The sequence below is a fragment of the Canis lupus genome, chromosome 12 (assembly GCF_048164855.1).
Source record: "Canis lupus baileyi chromosome 12, mCanLup2.hap1, whole genome shotgun sequence".
In the NCBI taxonomy this organism is placed as follows: Eukaryota; Metazoa; Chordata; class Mammalia; order Carnivora; family Canidae; genus Canis; species Canis lupus.
The window spans coordinates 41,027,090-41,048,643 of NC_132849.1; the positions used below are offsets into that span (position 1 = coordinate 41,027,090).

At 44.2% G+C, this 21,554-nt stretch overlaps 2 long non-coding RNA genes across 5 annotated transcripts; both read right to left on the minus strand.

Annotated features, from left to right (window-relative positions):
• Nucleotides 1-2,354: 2,354 nt before the first annotated feature.
• Nucleotides 2,355-4,050, minus strand: LOC140600717 (uncharacterized). The gene is made up of 3 exons (XR_012003881.1): nt 3,867-4,050; nt 3,592-3,746; nt 2,355-3,160 (listed from the first exon to the last, which is right to left on the minus strand). It is a non-coding gene; the product is annotated as an uncharacterized lncRNA (long non-coding RNA).
• A 6,527-nt stretch (nt 4,051-10,577) lies between these two features.
• LOC140601558 (uncharacterized) lies at nt 10,578-16,746 on the minus strand. Of its 4 annotated transcripts, XR_012004560.1 has the most exons (5): nt 16,593-16,746; nt 12,763-14,515; nt 12,271-12,422; nt 10,823-10,879; nt 10,578-10,592 (listed from the first exon to the last, which is right to left on the minus strand). It is a non-coding gene; the product is annotated as an uncharacterized lncRNA (long non-coding RNA). The 4 variants fall into 4 exon arrangements; XR_012004563.1 differs by lacking the exons at nt 10,578-10,592; nt 10,823-10,879; nt 12,271-12,422 and having other exon boundaries at nt 12,532-12,985; nt 13,816-14,515; XR_012004562.1 differs by lacking the exons at nt 10,578-10,592; nt 10,823-10,879; nt 12,271-12,422 and having other exon boundaries at nt 12,532-12,985; nt 13,646-14,515.
• Between the last annotated feature and the right edge of the window lie 4,808 nt (nt 16,747-21,554).

Genomic DNA, 21,554 nt, shown 5'->3' on the forward strand with positions numbered 1-21,554 from the left:
ATAAAAATTTAATAAAAAAAAAAAAAAAACCCTCACACCCTGCCTCTCCCCGCTCCCCCAGTTCCCAGGTGTTCCTTCCAACCAGAGAAATTCAGGAGCTTCTCCCCACCCCCATCCCACTCCATAAAATAAATCAGAAATTGATTCATGCTGCCAAGTACCACCTCCATGCTGCTCCTCTGGAGGTAGCGCCCTGATGGAGATCAATGCTTCTGCGGACAGGTGATAAGGGGAGATGCTCCAGTACGGGATTGCTGCTAGCAGAGGGAGCTGTTTGTGCCTTTTGCACAGGGGGGGAGAGGGGGTGTGACATCTCGTCATCTACATAGTCAAAGGAGAAGCCACTGCTTGGAGAGCTAGTTTCCAGACTGTGACTTTCCAGGGACTGGAAAGGTAGGCCCTGGGAGAATAGGACTCATGTCCTCTGCCATTTGTCCCCAGAAGCAATCCCTGGCAAGGCCTGGGATGAAAGGCTGACTCACCACGTTTACACATCAACACGTTATGTATTTTTTATTATCGCTTGTGAAACTTTCTAAACTCAGAAAGCTACCCCCCCCACCCCCTGCAACACACACACCCTTAAAATGTCAAAATGGCCTCATTTTGAAGAAGGTAGGATGTAAGATCTCCAACAACAGATGTCTGGCCTCCTGAAAAATCCCCTACATTGGAGAGAAACGAGAAACTGATGCCTGCTCTTGAGGAAACTTTGCATTAATGCCCATTTTAGCTAAAATTCACCTCCCCAAAACTACACTGTTTCCTCTCTGAAACCATGGCGACGCATTCATTCATATGAAAATATGGGAGGCACAGGGGCTAAACTTTGGTGTAACTATAACAACTATGCCGTTTCTCAATCATAATACTTTATGTAGTGCCTTGAAGGTCTTCAAAGCATTTTCATGATCTCGGTTTTCAAAAGAATGTAGTAAGATTACCATAGCACAATATACAGTCCCTAGCTTACAGGGTACACACCGAGTCTGAAATAAATTAGGGCACTTGCCAAAGATCACAGAGCTACTCTGCTACATTGCTCTGATCATATCTGTAAAGACACAGGGTCCTTGAACATGCAGCCTGGCCATTGCTTCCCAACATCCTATGAGCTAGGTTTCTATCCCTACCTCCTTCGAATAAAGAAACAGAAATACCAGTGAATGAAGTTAACTTACAGCCCCAGAACCCTAGAGCTGAAAGGGAGACCTTCCAAATCACCGAGTCTGGTCTCCTCATTTTACAGGTGAGAAGACACCGAAGAGATTAAATGGCATGTCCAAGGTCACCAGGCTATTAAGTGGTGTAGATGGAACCTGAACGCAGGCCTTCAGACCACTGGGCAAATGTTCTTTCCACCACAATCCTATGCTTCTGCCAAGTCAGCAGCAGAAGTCAAACACATGATCTGGACCCTCTGAACCCAGTTGGCCCACTGCTGACATTTACTGAGCACCTACAATGTGCAGCTCAGTGAACTAAACAGCCCTCTGCACTCCCTCCTTCTGCCACCTTTGTCTTCAGAAACTCAAGAGTTGAACTGCAATTTCTGCTTTAATAAAAATCCACCCGTAATCAGAACTGGCTTGCTTTCCAGCATCGCATAAATCCAGTTTCCCAGCTCCTTTTCTCTCACGCCTAAAATAAGAATTATAAAAAGAATACAGGTACTGAGTTGCCTGTGGCACCAGTGTTCCGAGTGCGTAGGCCCTGTAGCAAATTATTCATTGAGTACAAAAGTCTCCATCTAAATTCACTTAGCGATACATTCCCATGCTTTATCTACCTCCTGCCTTGCAAAAAGACAATATTGCATTTAATTTGCTTAGTAGTGGTGAAGCTGGTATTTTGTTTAGCTCTAAGGGACTTCATGAAGTAGCTGTTGGCTAATGTGCACTTTTGTCTGCTAGCATGTTTATGCCTCACGATGACTTTATGACATAGGCACTATTGTCCCATTTGTCAGACTAAGAAAGAGAGGCCTTGAGAGGTTAAGTAACTGGGCCATGGCCCAAAGTTCTCGAATTGACTGAACCAGAATTTGACCCTGGGCCTTGTTGCTTCTAAAGCCTATGTTTTCCCTACAATATTACACTTAACCTGGTCCTTGTGGATTTATTTGTTTAAACAGATAAACTACTGACCGAATAGAAAATGTTAGTTCCAGGGGCACCTGGGTGGCTCAGTCGGTTAAGTGCCCAACTCTTGATTTGGCTCAGGTCATGATCTTGGGGCTGGGAGATTGAGCCCCCCACCCCCACCCCCAAACATCAGGCTCCGTGCTTAGTAGGGAGCCTGCTTCTCTCCCTCTCCCTCTCCCTCTGCCCCTCTCCCTGCTCTCCCTCTCTCTCTCTCTCTCTCTCAAATAAATAAATCAATCTCTTTTAAAAAATGTTAGTCCCAATAGCAAAGACCAGGACTACTGGAGTCCATCCAGTGGGGTAGGACTGGCAGTATAAATACATTTCCCACCCTGGGAATCTGGGAGTTTCTTAAAGATATCAGTCAAAGGCTTGGGGTTTTTAAAAAAACTGAGTAGAAGAAGGGGAGTTTCTAGCCAATTTTTTTCAGTGAAACTCGTTTGAGTACATAAGAAATCTGAAAGGCAAGAATGTGTGTGGGTTGATGTGAGGATGAAATGAGATAGTGTTATGAAAACAGTTGGTAAGCTGGAAAGCACTGAGCAGACGCAGGGCTTGTTTTTAAGGTGTTTGGGGGAAAAGATGGGGTTCAGCAGAGTCGATTGCATCTGCTTTGGTTTTTCACTCATTTCAACCACGGACCGCCCCATTTTCCCCTGGAGTCCTTTGACTGAAGTTTCCAGCGCGCTGCAGGGTGGGGGCAGACATGAGAGGAAAGTAGTGAAGCTCTGCCCAGTGGGCACTGCTGTGGTGCCAGTGTCCCCACATCACCCCCTCATACCCCGCGAGTTCCACCAGTCTTTGATGCCTCACAGCAAGTGTCCAGCTGGGTTCTGGACACACGATGAATGCCCGAGGCCTGAGTGTGGGCATGCTTATGCTTTCCCACGTCAGCCGTCAGGAAGCTAGTCTTCATACAAAACCACCCGAACCCACCGGACAAAATCCTCTAGCCTTCGACTGACTTTGCTGTAAGTTCTCAGGCACGTTGCATGGCTTCTCCGTGTCCCAGACTCCTAAAGCGATAAAGCAGGCAACAGGCATCTTTTCAGCTCTTGGAAGGCTAATAAGGCTAAGAGAAATTGCTTCTATAAATGCTTAAGGGAAGTGCTTTGCATCCTATCATTCGGGCTCTGAGACCCGACGTAAACGCCTGTGGGTACTCTTGCCATGTGCCATCTTAGGAGGAACCTCCTTCCTTCCCACCCAGAACCCACTCACCCCCTAAAAGAAGCCAGATATCTGGCAGCCCACAAACTCTTGCCTTCCCAAATATCAAAGAGATTCAGCTCTGGCCTTTTCTTTATTTCTATCAAGGGGCCTTTGAACCAAAGGGATTTTTGCAGAAAGAAAACACTATGGAATCTTTAGGGTCCAGGCTCTTGAAAGAAAACACCAAAACTGGAACCAGTTCAAGGCCCTCATGTCCAATTAAGGAAATACTCACATTCCTATCCTAGCTCCGGCTCCAGCATGCTTTCTCTCTTTCCACATCTACACAGGAATGCACTTTAACAGCCAGAAGAGAGGTTCCTATCACCAGGACCCATATCATATAGCACGGGGCTCCTCGGGGTGGGCTCCAGCAGGCTGATATCTTCCCTGAATTAGACAAAGAACACGCACCACGGAACAATCCAAATTCCCTTCATACCTCTGTCTCCCCCTCCCCCCAACCCCGTGTTTCACCCACAGCTCCAGACCAGAGAAACCCTGTCATACCTGTGGGTTATGAAAAAAAGAGGAAAACACAATAATTTCTTGTGAAGAAAGGCACTTTCAGTTTTCTTTTCAAGTATACAGGATGTCGCCCTGCTTCCTCCAGGGGCAGCTGCGTCCCTCCTGGCTTCATACCCACCCCTCCTCCTTGGAGGAGTGAGCAGTGAATTATGCACCAGGGAGCAGCTCCTTCAGACCGCCTCTGCCAAGTGTAACCCGAGCTCACACCAGCTTGCTGGAGTCCCAGGTGTGCTTCACACCCACACAGTGCCCAGCCTTGGGATCCGATAGCTAGGTCCATATTACACTTTCTTGCCCTTTCAACAACAATTTGACCAGGTCTTAGGCATCTTCTATGGGCCAGATGGGGGTGGCTCCAAGGAATTGCTTTAGGGGAACTGTATCCTTCACACCCCCCAAAGCCATTCCAAATAAACACGCTCCTGGGGGTAACAGTGTGTCTACCAGGCCAACACAGCTTTAGGATAAATTCCCTAAGTTGCTTTCATGATCCCTCACACAATCTGCGTAAAAAAGGCACACACACCATGCATACAAGTTTTGCGGAGTTTGCATATAAGACCCCTTGTCTCTGCCTTTCCTACAGATTTGCTGCACTGAGTTCCTGTATAAAGAAATCAGGGGCTGCCTCTGGTGCTTGGCAAGGGGTCCATCATTGAGGAGACTGGGAGAACTCCAGACACCAGCCCCTTCCAAGACAGTGTGATAACCACTGCAGTAGAGACATGTGACCATGAGGGTAGGGGGGTGGTGCATGGGATCACTCTTGTTCAGAATATACTCTCTGTGAGGGTAAGGACTGAGTATGTTTTGCTTACTGCTGGACTTCATCGCCTGGAAGAGTGCCTTGCACATAGTAGACACTCAAGAAACCTTTGTTGAATGAATGAATGAATGAATGAATGAGCAAATGAATGGCATCAGGGAAAGCTAAAGAGAAAGGGTGCCACTGAGCTGGCCTCAAAGTTTGAGTAGAAGCCAGAGAATGGTAATCCTACAAGAACAGCGAGAGCAAAGGCTTAGGGGTGAGAAAATGCAAGGAGCATGCTGGGAACTAGGGGTGAGCAGAGGAATCCCGATCTTGGTCGTGGGCACCGGCACCTCCCGCAACTCCAAGTTTGCATGCTGGGTGGGATACCTATTTGTTAGAAAAGGCCCCTGTACTCTGCAGAATGGACTGTGCACAGAATTCCTCGCAGGAGAAAAAAAAATCCCGTCACCTCCATCAGCCAAACCCATGCAGTTTCCCTCACTGCTCCATCGTTGGAGTGAATATCAGCATTTCTTTTCCAGTGAGGCAGCGCCCAAGCAGAAGTGTTAAGTAGGTCAAATTGAGTTTATGTGAACTGTGTCTTCTGAGACTTGCCCTTTCCACTCCCTCTCATTTCACACCTCTCTCTGACCTGTGCACCCATCTCAAGAAACCCGTGCTCCCTTCATAACAGCCTTGCAAAGCTGCGAAACCACGCTTTTCTTTTCTGTGGGAGAGTCCATCCTTCAGCACCCTAATCCCAGGCAGCTGCTAGGCAAGCACACTTGATCTGCCAAATAGGTTCACACACACGGTGAGAGAGGCACACTCACTCATGATACATCCACGGCTTCTGCCGAACAATGGCATTTCAGGCAGGGTAAGTGGGTGAGAGGAAAGAGCTCTGTGATCACAGAGGCCGATGAGGTTGATTACAGGAGTCTGGGGGGGAAACCATGCCATGGCAAGACAGAGCAGCAAGTGAACCCCTCAGAAGGGCTGGGGTGGGTGCAACCCATGGACTTCCCTTCTGGAGGGATCAGATTGGAATGCTTGCCCCCAGCTGTAATCTGGCAACAGCCCTCCTGTGGATTAAATCTGCTGGTCAATGGGAGGCTGGGGGAGGTTCTTAGCAGACCCTTTTTGCTAAGGGGCAGAACTTCAGACCAAAGGCGACTCCTCTAGGTGGGCCCCAGGCACCCAGGGCCCCTGCCCAAGCCCAGGCCAGGCTGAGCAGCCCAGGTGTGGACCAGGGGAGAAAACCTGCACCAGCCTGAGTGAAGCCGATGACATGCTTAATGAGGCTTTCCGGGTAGCAGAGGCTCCCACACGAGGCTTCAAGGCCTAGTGAGCAAATGGAGTGGTACAATGTGGCTTCAGGTGGGAGCATCGCAGCTACTGGGGACAGGGGGACGGCTGGGCACTTCTGAAGCCTACACTACTGCAGAACCTTGCCTTGCACTCCCTGCCTACCCCAAGAGTAGGCCCCTGTCTCTCTCCTACCTGTTCATCCAGGCCTCCTCTTAGGAACCAAAAACCAGAAAGATGGAAGGAGATTCTCCTGAGGCTACTTTCTAGCTTTACGCTTTACCGTCCTGGTGTTACTATTGAAAAAAGCTAGCATCACCTGCACTGGAGTCTTTGTGGAAGGGGAAGAGGGTGTGGGTGTTCCTTGCTCCTAGCCACCTGCTCTTTTGAATTTCAGAGTGGTTGGAGAGTGAACCAATGAGAGCTTTGACTCACTTTGTTTCCAGTTCTACCCCAGGGAGTGTCCCCTTCTTTTTAAATTGAGAATTTAGTAAGCATTGTGGAAGATTATGTCCTGCAGATGAAGGCAATAAGGATAACCCTGGGGAATATTCTTTAAAAAGAAGGACACACACACAAAAAAAGGACACATAAAGACTAATGAATTATACTCCAGATTATGATATTGTCTGATTCCTTTTTAAAAATATTTTTTAAAGATTTTTAATTTATTTATTCATGAAAGACAGGGGTGGGGGGCAGAGAAACAGGCAGAGGGAGAAGCAGGCTCCACGCAGGGAGCCCGATGTGGGACTCGATCTCAGGTGTCCAGGATCAGGCCCTAGGCTGGAAGCGGCGCTAAACTGCTGAGCCACCCAGGCTGCCCTTGTCTGACATTCTTTTTTTTTTTTAATCTTTTTTTTTTATTTATTTTTTATTTTTATTTATTTATGATAGTCACAGAGAGAGAGAGAGAGAGAGAGAGAGGCAGAGACACAGGCAGAGGGAGAAGCAGGCTCCATGCATCGGGAGCCCGACGTGGGATTCGATCCCGGGTCTCCAGGATCGCGCCCTGGGCCAAAGGCAGGCGCCAAACCGCTGCGCCACCCAGGGATCCCTTGTCTGATATTCTTAACTAGAAAATGAACAGGTCTCTTCAATTGGCCTCACACTACTCATCTGTATAATGGGCCTCATGATCCCTGTCCTCAGCTCACTGCACAGTAAGGATGCAAGAGTGGCAAGCACTCCACTTCCTTGGCAGAAAAGTGCAGTATCAAATTATCCTCCATTGGATCTGCTTGAAAATGAATAGTCAAAGGAAGGGAAAGTGAAACTCACATTAATTACTTCATTTTGTTGCTTGTTAACAGGAAAACATAGCAAGGGCAGCAACCCTCTCTTGGTTTCTGAGAAAGAAAGGCCAAGCCAGTTCTCTTAGAAGAGAAGGATGCTGAATCTAACAGGTGCTATCCCATCTCTCCCTCTTTCCAGCACATTCTTGGAGTATCTGCACTGGCTTTTGCACTTACCGACACCCTAGCTAGAAGCATACAGGTGTGTGAGCCACTGCTTTCCCGTGGCAGTCCAGGTTGGTTATACCAGCTACCAGCTTCGCCGGCAGGTATACTGTCTCCCACATGCACGGCCTGCCCGTCTAAACGAGGGGATGTAGCTATTTGTGTCACAGAGTATTTCTCAATACCCTGGTATCAAGTGCTAGCAAGTCACCCAGCTCTTTGGTTGTTCTTGAGATTCTACATGTCCACACAAGCACATGCACTTACGTGCCAGTGACATCTCAGCAGCTGAACAAGTGCTCTGTCTTCTAGGTCTAAGGGAAGGAAATAACACTGACCCGAATCCAAATAGCAACAAAAACTTCTCCAATTCACATTGTTTTATCACCTTTGTGTTTTTCTTATAAACAGCAACGAACACCTCCCAGTGACTTCGGGGGAAACAGGTGTGAGGGACCCGTGTGATTCCAACATTTCCAGCATTCTCTTCCTCCTACAGAGCAATGACGGGGAGCAGAGTCGAGCATCACAGTGATAGGAGCTTGCTCGAGGAGAGTCAACTGACAGAAAGGAGGGGTGAACTGGGGAGGGAGGTCTGCAGGGGGCTGCTGTGATGGTCCAAGGAGGGGGTGGCACTCAGGGGAGGTGCAGGTGATGGCGGGAGGCAGTGCCGAGGTGGAGACTTCAGAAATCAGGACTTGTTTAGATGCAGGAGCAGGAGAGAAAGGGAACTGGACAAGGCTTGGATTTCTTGAGCTTGAGGAACTGCAAACCACCTGCAGGAAAACCTAATTGCAGAAGGGGCTGGTCTGGGAAGCAGGCGGTCCTGCTTTTTAGGTGGGTGGGGCTCCCACGAGATGACTGTCCTGAGCTGTAGCTATGGCTGCATGTGCTGTCCTGGTGTCCACACGCCAGTCGTTTCTCTCGCTCTCAGGTCCGTGGTGGCCACGGCTTCTGTTCTGAAGGTTGGTGCCTGGCCTTTCTGGGTGCCGTGGGTGCTTCGATGCTGTTGCAGATGGTTCTTCAGAGGCAGATGGAGAAACAGGGTTTGGGACCAACACCAAGGAAAGGCAGGGGATGAAGTAGGAGTAGGCCCAGAAGGAAGGCTAATGGAGATGCAGGCTCCCCAAGTCTCGGCCAATTCTACAGGGAACTTTGGAGCAAATATTACCTGTCAGAGTGGCCTGTGTTGGGACAAGATTCCAGGGTCTGCCTTCCTTTGCCTTGCTCAGGTCACAGCGTGGGTTGTCCCGGAGAAGGATGTGGTCTCGGGAGAGGTGGCTCTCTTTGGCTGGAGCTGACAGCTGGAGGCCATCTGTTGACCCCACTCACCACAGCTGGGCAGCAGGTCTTCCTCTGACAGGGGATCTGGGTGGCACATTTCTAGTTTTGCCACAGACCCCAAAGCTTGCAACTCCACTTTGTGGCCTCTCTTCACTTTACCGTGCACTGCAGAGGGCTATAGCTTGGCGAATCCTCAGGGAGGGGACAGACTGAATGCTAGCCCATGCCCTCCATTTTGCAGGCAACAGAACAAAGGCCCCAAGAGAGGAGTTGCCTTTCCTCAGCTCCAACAGTCAGGGAAGGGTGAACTCGGGACCAGCACTTGACCAGGCCCTCTGGCTCCTTGGCCTGTGCTTGTCCCATGAAAGGAGCCTGCTCCGTGCCCAACAGCTCATGGCAGGAAGACCACTGTGGACAGGCTGCATGTTGTGCCCTCCCCAACTTGCCCATCAGTGTCTGCAGGTTTGCTGGGGGCACGAGGGGCTCACTCCCCAGAGCACTGAGTGAAGGTGACCCCAGACCCAGGGAAAAGACTGCACTGAGATTTCCAGAGAAGCAGGGCCTAGAGGTCCTTAGAAATCAGCCTAAAGCAATTCCTAACCTCTGCTTTCTATCCTGGGATTAAGCTAGCTAAGCAGGGGTCATTCTGGAGTCTTCTTCCATAACTGCTCTTTGTGAACAAGGCACCATCATGGCCATCAGCTTGCAGTGGGGTGTTACAGGAGATGTCCCCAGGAAACAGCCCGTGGAGTTTCCCATAGAGTAGTGTTGCCGATGCTCTTCATGACGTTCCGCTGTGTCTTCTGATTCGCCCCCATGGGAAGCCTCAGCACCAGGAATGGAATGGATGCACATCTCTGAAGCTACTGCTTCTTATTTGTACACGGTGGGTGCAGTGAATGCTGGGTGTGCTTTCCTCTACACCGTCACGCTTTGGGTTAGGGAGTCAGAACTTGATTCGAAGATACCTTAGCCCAAGTATATGAGACCTTATGGTATATGAGAAAGTATTAACCCCAATTAGGCTTTATCCTCTTTTCCCTTCATTTCCCTTTCCTCCATATTCTCTCATTTTTAAGAACTTTGTTCTATTTTATGTGGTGTCTGTAAGTCCTCTCAAATGCTTCCTAGAAGGATGTTATATGTAAACAACAATATTAATATGACTTCTTTGGAGGCCTCCATTGTGTCTAGGGACTTGCTGCTCTGAGTGTTTTCTTCTGTGTAACAACTTCCCAGGGTGGAGTTGTGATGGATCTCCAGGAGGGCCTGAGAGATCCATGGGGCCCTTTTTTCTTCTGGTCCCTTTTTTTTCTTCCCTTCCCCAGGATGCAGTGCAGATCAGGTAAGGCTCAAATGCTAATAGTGTCCTGGGGGAGCCCAACTACTTGAGTGGCCATGCAAAATCAGGTCTTCCGAGAGTCTGCAGGGGAGTCTCTCATTGCTCCTGCTTGGCCCTGTGTGTTGGTGCCTGGCCAGGACCAGCCAGTAGAGCTGCCTTGTTCCTTAAGATCCGGACATGATGCAAGTTCATTGCTGGAGGCAGACTGGGTTTTGCAAGGGCACATCACAGTTCTTCGAGGTATTTAAATATCTCCAGGTCGGTCAGTCCAGGTTATAATTGCCTTCACTTTGGTGTTTCCACAGGCTGGGGCATTTTTTTCTTCTTGCAACCCTGAATGGCCCTGAAAGACATTCTTTCCAAACTGATGCATCAAAGCATCTGCTCCAGGTATTAAGACTTTCAAAGGGCATGTCCTTTGGGTGAACACATCAGCACCAGAGGGATTTAACACAAGGCTTGTCCACCTTTCTGAAGAGCTGTCTCTACTGAGGCTAGGACTTACTGGACTGGATATTGATTGCAGGATTCCGAAATTCCTGTGCTTGGCCCTGTGCTTGGCCCTGTACAAAAGGAATTGCTCATTCCCGGGCATCAAGAGGGCAAAGTGCCACAAGCAGAATCACCCCGCCCGACTACAGACTGTTTATTATCCTTTGTCTTTGGGTTATTTCAGACCACTGGGAAGGTGGGGGGGAGGGTAGTGGAAATGACAAGTATATGGTATGAATTAACCTCTCTTAAGCCTCTATTTCCTTGCCTGTCAAGGAGGGGTGGCAATAAAAGTACCCACCTTGCAGAGCTGGTGTGAAGGGTAAGAGCCAGATGATAAAAACACCTGTGACAGAACCTGTCAAGGCAGAGTCAAGACAGAACTCCTTAAATGGTTACTATTTCGACCACGTAAAAGGCACACAGTCATGTGGACGTTGAGACTTTGTTAACTCAGTGTGGTCTGTGGACCAGCAGCACCAACAGCAAGGCCCCGGCAGCTGGTTAGAAATGCAATCTCTCAGCCCTGCCCCAACCTGCCCAGTCAGAAGTTGCATTTTCACAAGCTCCCCAGGTGACTTTGTGCACATTACAGTTTGAGAATCATCGAATTAAGGGACCTTGATTTTACCTCTGAATCTGGTGGATTTGATGGCATTTCTCCTGGCAACCGACAGAGTAATGAGTCTGTCAATCAAATCTGGGCAATATTTACCTAACACGGCTGCCCCTGGGCCAGTCTGGCTCTGCTGGTGGTGGCGCTGGCCAGCCTGCCGCTTGCCCTGCTCACCTGCCTCCTGCGGTCACCTGTGCGGTGGCCAAGGCTCCGGGGAGATGAGGGCTCCTTGTTTACTGGGCAAGCACAGATAAGGTTTCTCACAGCCCCACCTGAGTGCTAGTGCCAAGGTAAACTTGCTCTCCAGAATTGCTCCCTGACTGGAAAATGTGTCAGTCTATTTACTTCTCACTCCCACTGGAAAAAAGGTTGGGGGGGGGCAGGGAGTGGTTGGCCATGATATCATTCTTTCCACGGAACTTCTCAAAGGCATTGCATTTCACGGTGACTTCCAGGCACCGTGTGCGTTTTGCTGCACAGTGCGGAACAGAACTGGCCAGGAAGTTTCTCTTCCTTCTCCAAAGCTCTCTGCCCCGTTGCCCCCCACACCTCTCTCTGGGGTTTTGACTTACCCTTGAGTTTTGCAGGCAGCCCTGGAAAGGAACCTAGAAGCCAAGAGGTGGGTGAGAGAGTTTTCCTGGCCTTTCTTGCAGAGGTGACCTGCACCTGGGGACACAGTTGCTGGCTGGAGTGGATGGAGGGCAGGTGCTTGCTTAAAGGGGCAGGAAAAGAACTCCCTGGGAGCAAAGGCTGCTGCTCTCAGACACATCAGAGAATTGGGAATGAAGAGCGAAACAATTTTTCTATAAGCCACACAAACGGTCAGCAACGGTTGGCGGCCACTGCATTCATCACAATTCTTTTTTTTCATCACAATTCTTATTTACACTTCTCTAGATAAGAGCTGAGATTTTCTAATTGGGTCTCTGGTTCCCACAAGCCACTGAGAGATGCTGTAGGCTAGCACACAGCGCTGGAGGCCATCTGGACTCAGGCAAGGGGAAGGGAACCCATCATTCATTCCCCTTATCAAGGTCTCCTGAAGATCAACATTGCTTCCATCCCAGGTCAGAGGTACTTATTAAGAAAATACAAGTGGGGCAACTGAGTGGCTCAGTTGGTTAAGTGTCTACCTTTGGTTCAGGTCATGATCCAGGGTGCTGGGATGGAGCCCCACATCAGGCTCCCTGCTCTGTGGGGAGTTGGCTTCTCCCTCTGCCTCTGCCACCTCCTCCTGCTCATGCTCCATTTCTCAGTCTCTCTCTCTCAAATAAATAAGTAAAATCTTAAAAAAGAAAAAGGAACTAAGAATTAATAAAATAAGAGCAGGGCCTTGCACAGACCAGTAAAGATAATGTGCTATGGACTGAGAAATATGATTCATCCAGTCCAGATTAAGAACTTGAAAAATTTTATTTGTAATTGTTTCAGATTTCACAAATATGACATAATTTTACAGATTTTATTTGTAATTTTTCAATATGTAGATAAAGTCAGAGACTAACAATACAGGAAACCCCCGTAGACCAACTTCCTGGCTGTATCAGTCAGGAAAAGACTTGGTTGTGCTGTGCTAACAAACATCCCAAATCTCAGTGGCTGAGAGCAACAAAGGTTCGTCTTACCAATCCACCCATCCTCCATGGGCTGCTTGGAGACATGGTGTCTGCTCGGGGACCGAGGAAGTGAGAAGATTTGACTCTGTGCTGCCATGTTGGACAAAATTTTTGTGCACTGGTTCATGAGGCCAGAAATAGAAGTCACTTCCACTCCAGTTCATTGGCCAAAGTCAGTCTCAAGGCCACCCCTAACTTCAGAGTGGATGGGAAATGCAGTCCTACCATGGGCCTGGAAGGCAGAGAGCCAGATATACTCGGTTGGTGGGCAGCGCTAATGATGGCCACATCAGCTTTAGCAAATATTAGCATATTGCCTTATTTGCTTCAGGTCTGTCTACTTCAAAGAAAGTAAATATTAGAGATACAATGGAGTTCCCCTCTGTACTCCTCTCCAGCCCGTCTCCTCCCTCATTTCCCAGAGCTAAACATTGTTTTGAATTCAGTGTTAGTCATCCTCATGTGTGTTTTTATATTTTTTACTATTTTTATTGCATTTTTAAATGTTTCCATAAACATTAAAAAGTAGTACTTATTATGCCCTGAAAGCTATGAAGCTACATATGTGTGTGTATGTATATATATATATATATATATATATATATATATATATATATATATCCTTATTTTCTGCAATATTCATTTCTCCCTTGGCATTACAATTGTGAGATTTTTATCTATGTTGACACATGCTGTCCTGCACTCCACTAAATAACTATAATAAGATTTAGTTATCCATTTTCTTGTTGATGGACATTTAGGTTGTTTCCAAGCAATAGCAAACATCTTAATACACGTCTAGATGCCTAGGAGTAGAACTTCTGGACATGACCACCTAACAACTTTACTAGTTATTGCCATATTGCTCTCCAAAGTACTTGTACCAACTTACAATCCCACTAGCAGGGAGTGAGTTTCCATGATTTAACAGCTCTGCCAACACTTGGCACTGGCTGACATAAAGTTTTGGTGATCTTGTAGGTGTGAATAATATTTTATTGTTTTGATTTGTATTTCTTTGATTAATAGGGGAAGCAAGCATCTTTTTGTATTTCTATTGACCTTCTGGGATTCCTCTTCTACAAATTGGTAGTTTATATTCTTTGCTGATTTCTTCCCAAGTGCTATTTATCTCTTTCTAATTCTTTTGAGAGATTTCCTTACATGTTACACTCATTGCAAGTGCCTTCTCTCAGGCTATGGCTTGTTTTTCACTTTGTTATAATGGCCTTTTGTTCTGAAGAAATTAATTTCAATAAAGTCAAAGTTATTGATTTTTTATGTTCTCTCTTTTGTTCATTTGCTTTCTTGAAGAGAAATTGTTCTTAAGGTCATGAAGAATTTTTCTGTATTTTCACCTTATGCTTAAAAGGTCTGCTTTTTGTCTTTAGTTCTTTAAGCTACATAGGGTTGATCAAAGTAAGAAATCTAATTTCGTATTTTCCATATGGATAAAAGCTGTTCCTAGGACTCATTTATTAAATAGACCACCCTTCCCACATGGATTTGTAACGTCATCTCTGCCTGGTATTGTTTCCAAACATGGGTGGGCCAGTGGCTAGGCTTTCTGTTCGGTTCCAAGGTTTATCCTTTTGCCCAAAGTCTGTTGTCTTCATTACAAAATATTTTGATAATAAATCTTGATATCTGGTAAGGCAAGTTCTTCCACGTTCTACTTTTTCAAAATTGCTTCTCAGTTATTCTTGGCTCTTTGCTCTTCCAAATCCATTTTGAGAAATCAATTTCTTCCAAATCAGATTGTCTAGTTCCAAACAAAACAAAACAAAACAAAACACCCTGTTAGACTTCAAATAAAATTCTATTGATGAATTTGACAACTTTATGATTTTGAGCGTTCCTATTCATATTCTTTTGTATGGCATGTGCTTATAATTTTGTAGCCCTCAATAGACTCTCATTTCCTTCTCTGCTCCCCTCTCCTTCCTTTCTGACCTTGACTCAAACTTTGCTTACATCCTGTTTCTTATTATAGCTTCAGTATCTTTACTTCCAGTACTCACCTATTTCAAAGGTCTCCTAATTCTTCTCTTTTCAGTGTGTAACAGGTAAAATCCAGACACACATTATAATGATAAGGAGGTAAAAGAAGGGGTTCTCATAGTCTCTGGGGAGGAGATATGATGGCATAATTACATATGAAGGAGTGTACAATAATCTTTTCTGAGCTTCAGGAGGTAGCATGGGTAGTAGTTAAAAGGCCAGACTGCTAAGTTTGAATCCTAACTCTATCATTTACTGACTCTAGTCTTGGGCAAATTACTTAGTATCTCTATGCCTCAGTTCTCCCTTCTATAATGTAGGGGTAAAAATATGAATTATCTCATAATATTATTATGAGAAATAAACAAGTTAATGTATTTAAAGTTGGGACAGTGCCTATACTGTGTGTTATCTATTATTGTCCTTACTAAGGATTTCCAAAGCACATTGGGAATACGGCCAGTTTGAATGTTCCAACTAGACAATGTCAGAGTAACTCATTAAGCTTAACAGGGAACAAAGAAGTTGCTGGTTAACATTGTCTCTTTTTAGTAAATAGAAGGGCACCATCCACATAATTGAAGGTTTAATCATTAGTGATCCTCAGTGGTGCTAGTTTACTGTTAACTATGTCATAAATTTCACAGTATCAATGAGTGTAGAGTTGGATGGTGCCCAAGATAATCCAATTCAATTTCCCACCTCATACTTGAAGGCTTTAAAATAAAGCTATACCAGAGTCAGACTTATGAAAGATCAGAAAAGCAAGAATATTGAAAGGACATCAAAACTATTTTAAAAATAAAAAAAGAGGAGATGATAGAAAATCACATGAATTGATAAAGGTTTCAAAGGTTGCTTGAAGTGGCCATTAAGAGAAGCCAAAAGTGAAAGGGTGTTTTCTAGGAGCTGATAGCCTAGGTCTAGGAGAAAGAGTCTTATCCAGAAAAATGTCTGGATACAAATACTCCAATTGAGTATACTCCAATACCCTTGGAGTATTTGTCAAGATTCAAATTACTGCCTATGTGGACTATTTGAGGGTTTGGAAGATGTCCTTCCCCCTCCCTGCCACCAGGCTGCCATGGCCCCTGACATTTCTTACCACTGGTACCATCTTTGGGTTAAGACTCTGGGTGCCCTTTCTCTCTCTCTCTCTCTCTCTCAAAAAAAAAAAAAAAAAAAAAAGGCCAGTAGGTGAAAAGGTGCAACATCCCTAGATATCCCCATCTAAGGATACGGATATCCCTATCAACATCCCTAGATAGGGCAATTAAAATCAAAACCACAATGAGTTATCAGCTCATACCTGTTCGAATGTCCATGATCAACAAGACAACCAGCATTGGTGAGGATAAGGAGAAAGATATCTATATCTATATCTATATCTATATCTATATCTATATCTATCTATCTATCTATCTCTATATCTATCTATATATATGTATATATATATATATATATAGAGAGAGAGAGAGGAGTATATATATTGAGGAGTAAACCTATATCAGCTAAGAGATCCTTAGATTGAATTCCTCAGCATAGGCCTAGCAGAGAGCAAGTTCATAAGGTACAGATGTAGTGAAGGAAGTTCTGCTGGGTAGAGGGGAAGGGAAATGCTTACGAGTGTGGGGCCCTCTTTTAGCAGAGGAGACCAGAATGGGAACTCAATGAAACCAAAGGAGAGGAGGGTGGGGAGATGGAGTAGGGAAATACAGTATAAAGTATTTGGCTGAGCATGTGGGAGGGGAGAGTGAAGCATGGGCAGAATCACCAGCCTGGACATGCTGCTCTGGATAGAAGCTGGCTATGGCTCTCAGAAGTTTCTTCCCAATTACCTGGAGAGCCGCAGTCCTGTGGGGTGTCTTGACCACAGACTTCCCTCTGAGGAGGCGGGATTTAAATCAAGGAATCCACATCACCATGGGGGAATCTCCCTTCAGAACTCAGATGCAAGAGCTAGAGATTCTTAGGTGCATTGTGATGTGTCCCTGATGATAGTCGCACCTTGTTATGTGCAGTTCTTCACACTTACAGAGCCCCTAAACATCTCTTTTGCTGCTCTTTATACCCTTACCAGTTGAACAAGGCAATGTCATTATCCACAAGTTATTGAAGAGAAAACTGAGGGTCAAAGAGCAGGACAACTTGTCAGAGGTCACACAGCTGGACAGGAAAAAGTCAGGCCAGCTTCACTTCTGAATCCCCACTACTGTCAGAATAGAGCTAGAGGCCAAAACTGGTTGAGGATATGGCAGGCATTATCTCAAGAGCATTGCTGGGCTAGGCTGGCTGCCCCAGGTGCTTATTCCCACAGGGAGTGATCTGCCAAAGAGTGGGCTGCCACCCTGATAGAGGTTGTGCTTCTGGGTGTGGGCACACAGTATTGTCATGAATCTTGGTTGCCATCCTGGCCCTAGAGCACCACATGCCCTGGCTCTGTGGCCTTTCTCAGTCCCCCATTCTTTTAGTTCATTCATTCACTCATTCACACAGTGGGCACTGATGCAGTAGGAATACAGACAGAAAATCTTCAAATCATTGCCTTTCAGAGTGTGGTGGAGGGAGGTAGTACCTAAATAGACAAGGGCAACAAAATGTTGAATCTCTTTTCAGAGAGGGTGGGCAGTGAAGTGATTAGGATCACAGATTTTGGAGCCAGAATGGGAAAATAAATTATGGAGATAGGATATATTTGAAGGTATAATGACTGAGAATTTCTTAGAAATAAAGAAAATATAAAACTTCAGATTGAAAGTACATAGTGTTAAACAAGATACATAAAAAGAAACACACCTAGATACATTGTAATGAAATTTAAGAACATTCATGACAGAAAATTCTCATCTATAAAGAAAAAGTAGATCAACTAAAAAGGAAAAAGAATCAGAGCACCTGGATGGTTCACTTAGTTAAACATCTGATACTTGGTTTTGGCTCAGGTTGTGATCTTGGGGTAGTGAGATGAAGCCCCAAGTCAAGCTCTGTGCTTGGGACTCTCTCTACCTCTCCTTCTGCCCCTGCCCTGCCAAAGTGAATAAATAAATCTGGAAAGAGAGAAAGAAGAAAGAAGAAAGGAAAGAAAGAAAGAAAGAAAGAAAGAAAGAAAGAAAGAAAGAAAGAAAGAAAGAAAGAAAGAAAGAAAGAAAGAAAGAAAGAAAGAAGGAAGGAAGGAAGGAAGGAAGGAAGGAAGGAAGGAAGGAAGGAAGGAAGAAAGGAAGGAAGAAAGAACCAGAATGACATGAAACTTCAATAACAGAACTGGATACAAGACAATGAAGTAAAATTTTAAAGTGTTGATGGAAAAAGAATTCAAATCTAGAATTTTATATCCAGATAAAATACCATTGGCTCAGTGGTTGAGCATCTGCCTTCAGCCCAGGGCCTGATCCCGGAGTCCTGGGATCGGGTCCCACATTGGGCTCCCTGCATGGAGCCTGCTTCTCCCTCTGTCTCTCTCTGTGTCTCTCATGAATAAATAAATAAAATCTTTAAAAAATAAAAATAAAATGTAAGTAAAATAAAAATAGTATCAGGTATATAAGGCTTTCAGATAGCTTATCCCCAAAGCCCTTTTTTAAACATATTTGGAGCTAATCTTTTAGTGCAGGAAGGAAGCTAGAAAAAAGCTCCAGAATAAACAAGAAGAAAGAAGAAAAGAAGAAGAAGAAGAAGAAGAAGAAGAAGAAGAAGAAGAAGAAGAAGAAGAAGAAAGAGGAGAAGAGGAGTACAGAAAGAGAAGAAAAGGAAGGAAGGAAAGAAGGAAGGAAGGAGAGAAGGGAAAGAAATAAAGAGAGAGAGGGAGGGAGGGAGGAAGGAAGGAAGGAAGAAAGGGAGATAGAAGGAGGGAGGGAAAATGTATAGGTAAGGTAAAAAATCAGAGAAACAGAATATAGCAACAAGACATTAAACTAATTGGTATTTTGAAAAGATTATAAAATATACAAATACAAGACAAAATTGATGAGGGGAAAAAAGAGAAGATGTAAACATGGAATAAACACTGAAAGAAACCACAAACACAACAGGAAGTCTTAGGAGCCAATGAAATTGATGTGATTTTGGCAAAATGTGATTTCCAAAATTAGAACAAGAATAAAGAGCACACTGAGTTATAAGTACTCAACTAAGAATTATGACACAATCAAAGACCTCCCCTCTTCCTGAAAAGCCCTAGGCTCAGATGGTTTTACAGGAAAGTTCCACCAACTTCTAAGGAAGAGATCATCACATGAGATATATCAATTGTTCTAGAAACTAGAGATCAGTTTCTCCTTTGTCGTAAGACTGGTGTAACCTTTATTACAAAGTCAGATAAGGATTGTAAAAAAAAAAAACCCCAAACTATCAGGCTAGTTCATGTTTGAATATAGATATAAAAATTATAAATAAAATATTAGTTAACTGTATCCCACAATGTATTTAAAGAGTTATGACAGATTAAGGTTTATTCTAGAATATGGGAAACTTTAATGTAAAAGGAAAAATTATTAAGGTAATTTTTACCATTAATGAACTAAAGAAGAAAAATGTTGTGCATTTTATGTATTTAAAGCATTTGATAAACACCTTTGAATTTTAAAAAATCTCACAGAACTAGAGTAAATGTATATTTTCTCAACTTGATGAAGCCTATTTATTGAATATTTGTAACAAATATAATATATGGAGAAAGTTTAACTGCATTCCCTACTAGTACAGGTGCTTGCTATCACTGCTGTGGATCAACACAGGTACTGGAGGCTTAGCCAAAGCAATATAATTAGAACAAAGGAGAGCTACAGAAAGGAAAGAGAACTGAAAACAAATAATCAACAAATTATTAGTGCTAGTAAGAAAGCTCAGCAAGTTTGCTGAATAAAGATAATACTCCTAAGATGAATATCTTTCCTCTACATCAGCAATGGAAAGTATGTTAAAATAGGAAATATATTAAAAGTGTACATTTTTTTCAGAATAGTAAAAACAAAATTTGTTTTTACAAACTATGAAGTCTTTGAGAATCATTCTTACAAAGAAGCATCATACCTTTTAACAGAAATGATTTAAACCTACAGAATGGAAGTAAATGTTTGCAAATCATATATATGATGACTTTATTTTTATTTTTTTAAAAGATTTTATGTATTTATTCATGAGAGACACAGAGGGAGAGGCAGAGACATACATAGAGAGAGAAGCAGTCTGCATGCAGGGAGCTTGATGTGGGACTCGATTCTGGCACTACAGGATCACGCCCTGGACCCAAGGCAGACGCTCAACTGCTGAGCCACCCAGGCATCCCTGATAAGGAGTTTAATGTCCAAAATATATAAAGAACTCATACAACTCGGTAGCAAAAAAAAATTTTTTTTAATTTTTTAAAGAGACATTTTCCTAAAGAAGATATACAAATGGCCTGTAGGGGGGTGCCTGAGTGGCTCAGTTGGTTGAGCGTCTGACTCTTGATTTCTCAGGTCATGATCTCAGAGATCATGAAATCGAGCCCCACATAGGGCTCCATGCTGGGCATGGAGACTGCTTGGGATTCTTCTTCTCCCTCTGCCCCTCCACTCATGTGCACGCTCTCTAAATAAATAAATAAATAAATACATAAATAAATAAATAAATAAACAAACAAACAAATAAATAAATAAAATAAAAGCCAATAGGTGAAAAGGTGCAACATCCCTAGATATCCCCATCTAGGGATAGGGATATCCCTATCAACATCCCTAGGTAGGGCAATTAAAATCAAAACCACAATGAGTTATCAGCTCACACCTGTTCGAATGTCCATGATCAACAAGACAACAACCATTGGTGAGGATGAGGAGAAACAGGAATGTTCATGCGCTGTTGGTGGGAATGTAAAATGGTGCACCACTATGGAAAACAGTATGGAAGTTCCTTAAAAGATTAAAAATAGAACTACCATATGATCCAGCAATCCCACTTCTGGGTATATTGTCAAAGGAAATGAAAACAAGTTCTCAAAAAGAAATCTACCCTCCCACATTCATTGCAGCATTCATCACAGTAGCCAAAATTGGAAACAACTTAAGTGTCCATCAACAGATGAATGGATAAAGAAGATGTGAAAAAAAAAAAAGAAGAAGATGTGGTATATACACACATACACACTGGAATATTACCCAGCCATGAGAAAGAAGGACATCCTGCCATTTGTGACAACATGGATAGAACTTGAGCACATTATACTAAGGCAAACAAGTCAGAGAGAAGGACAAACACTGTATGATACCACTTATATGTGAAACCTAAAAAAGGTAACTCATGGAAATAGACAAATGGGTGTTTACCAGGGGCTGGAGGGTGGGGGAAACGGAGAAATGTTGGTCCAAGAGTATAAACTTCCAGTTGCAAGATGAGTAAGTCCTGGGGAATCTGCAGCATGGTGATTATAGTTAATAATACTGTATTATATACTTGAAAATTGCTAAGAGGATAAAATTTAAATGTTTTTTACCACAAAAAAAGAGATAGTAATTATGTGATATGAGGGAGTTGTTAGCTAACACTATGGTGGTATCATTTTGCAATATAGAAGTATATCAAATCATCACCCCTGTACACCTTAAACTTACATAATGCTATTATGTCAATTATATCTCAATAAATCTGGGGGGAAAAACTTGAGTGTGCATAGAAATCACCTGGAGGTCTTATTAAAATGCAGATCGAATACACTAGAACTAGATGTGCCTGATATTCTGTTCCCAAGTGATGGCAATGTTGCTGGTCTGGGGACCACATTGTGAGTAGAAATAAGTAGATCTGCACTGTCTAGTAGCGACCAC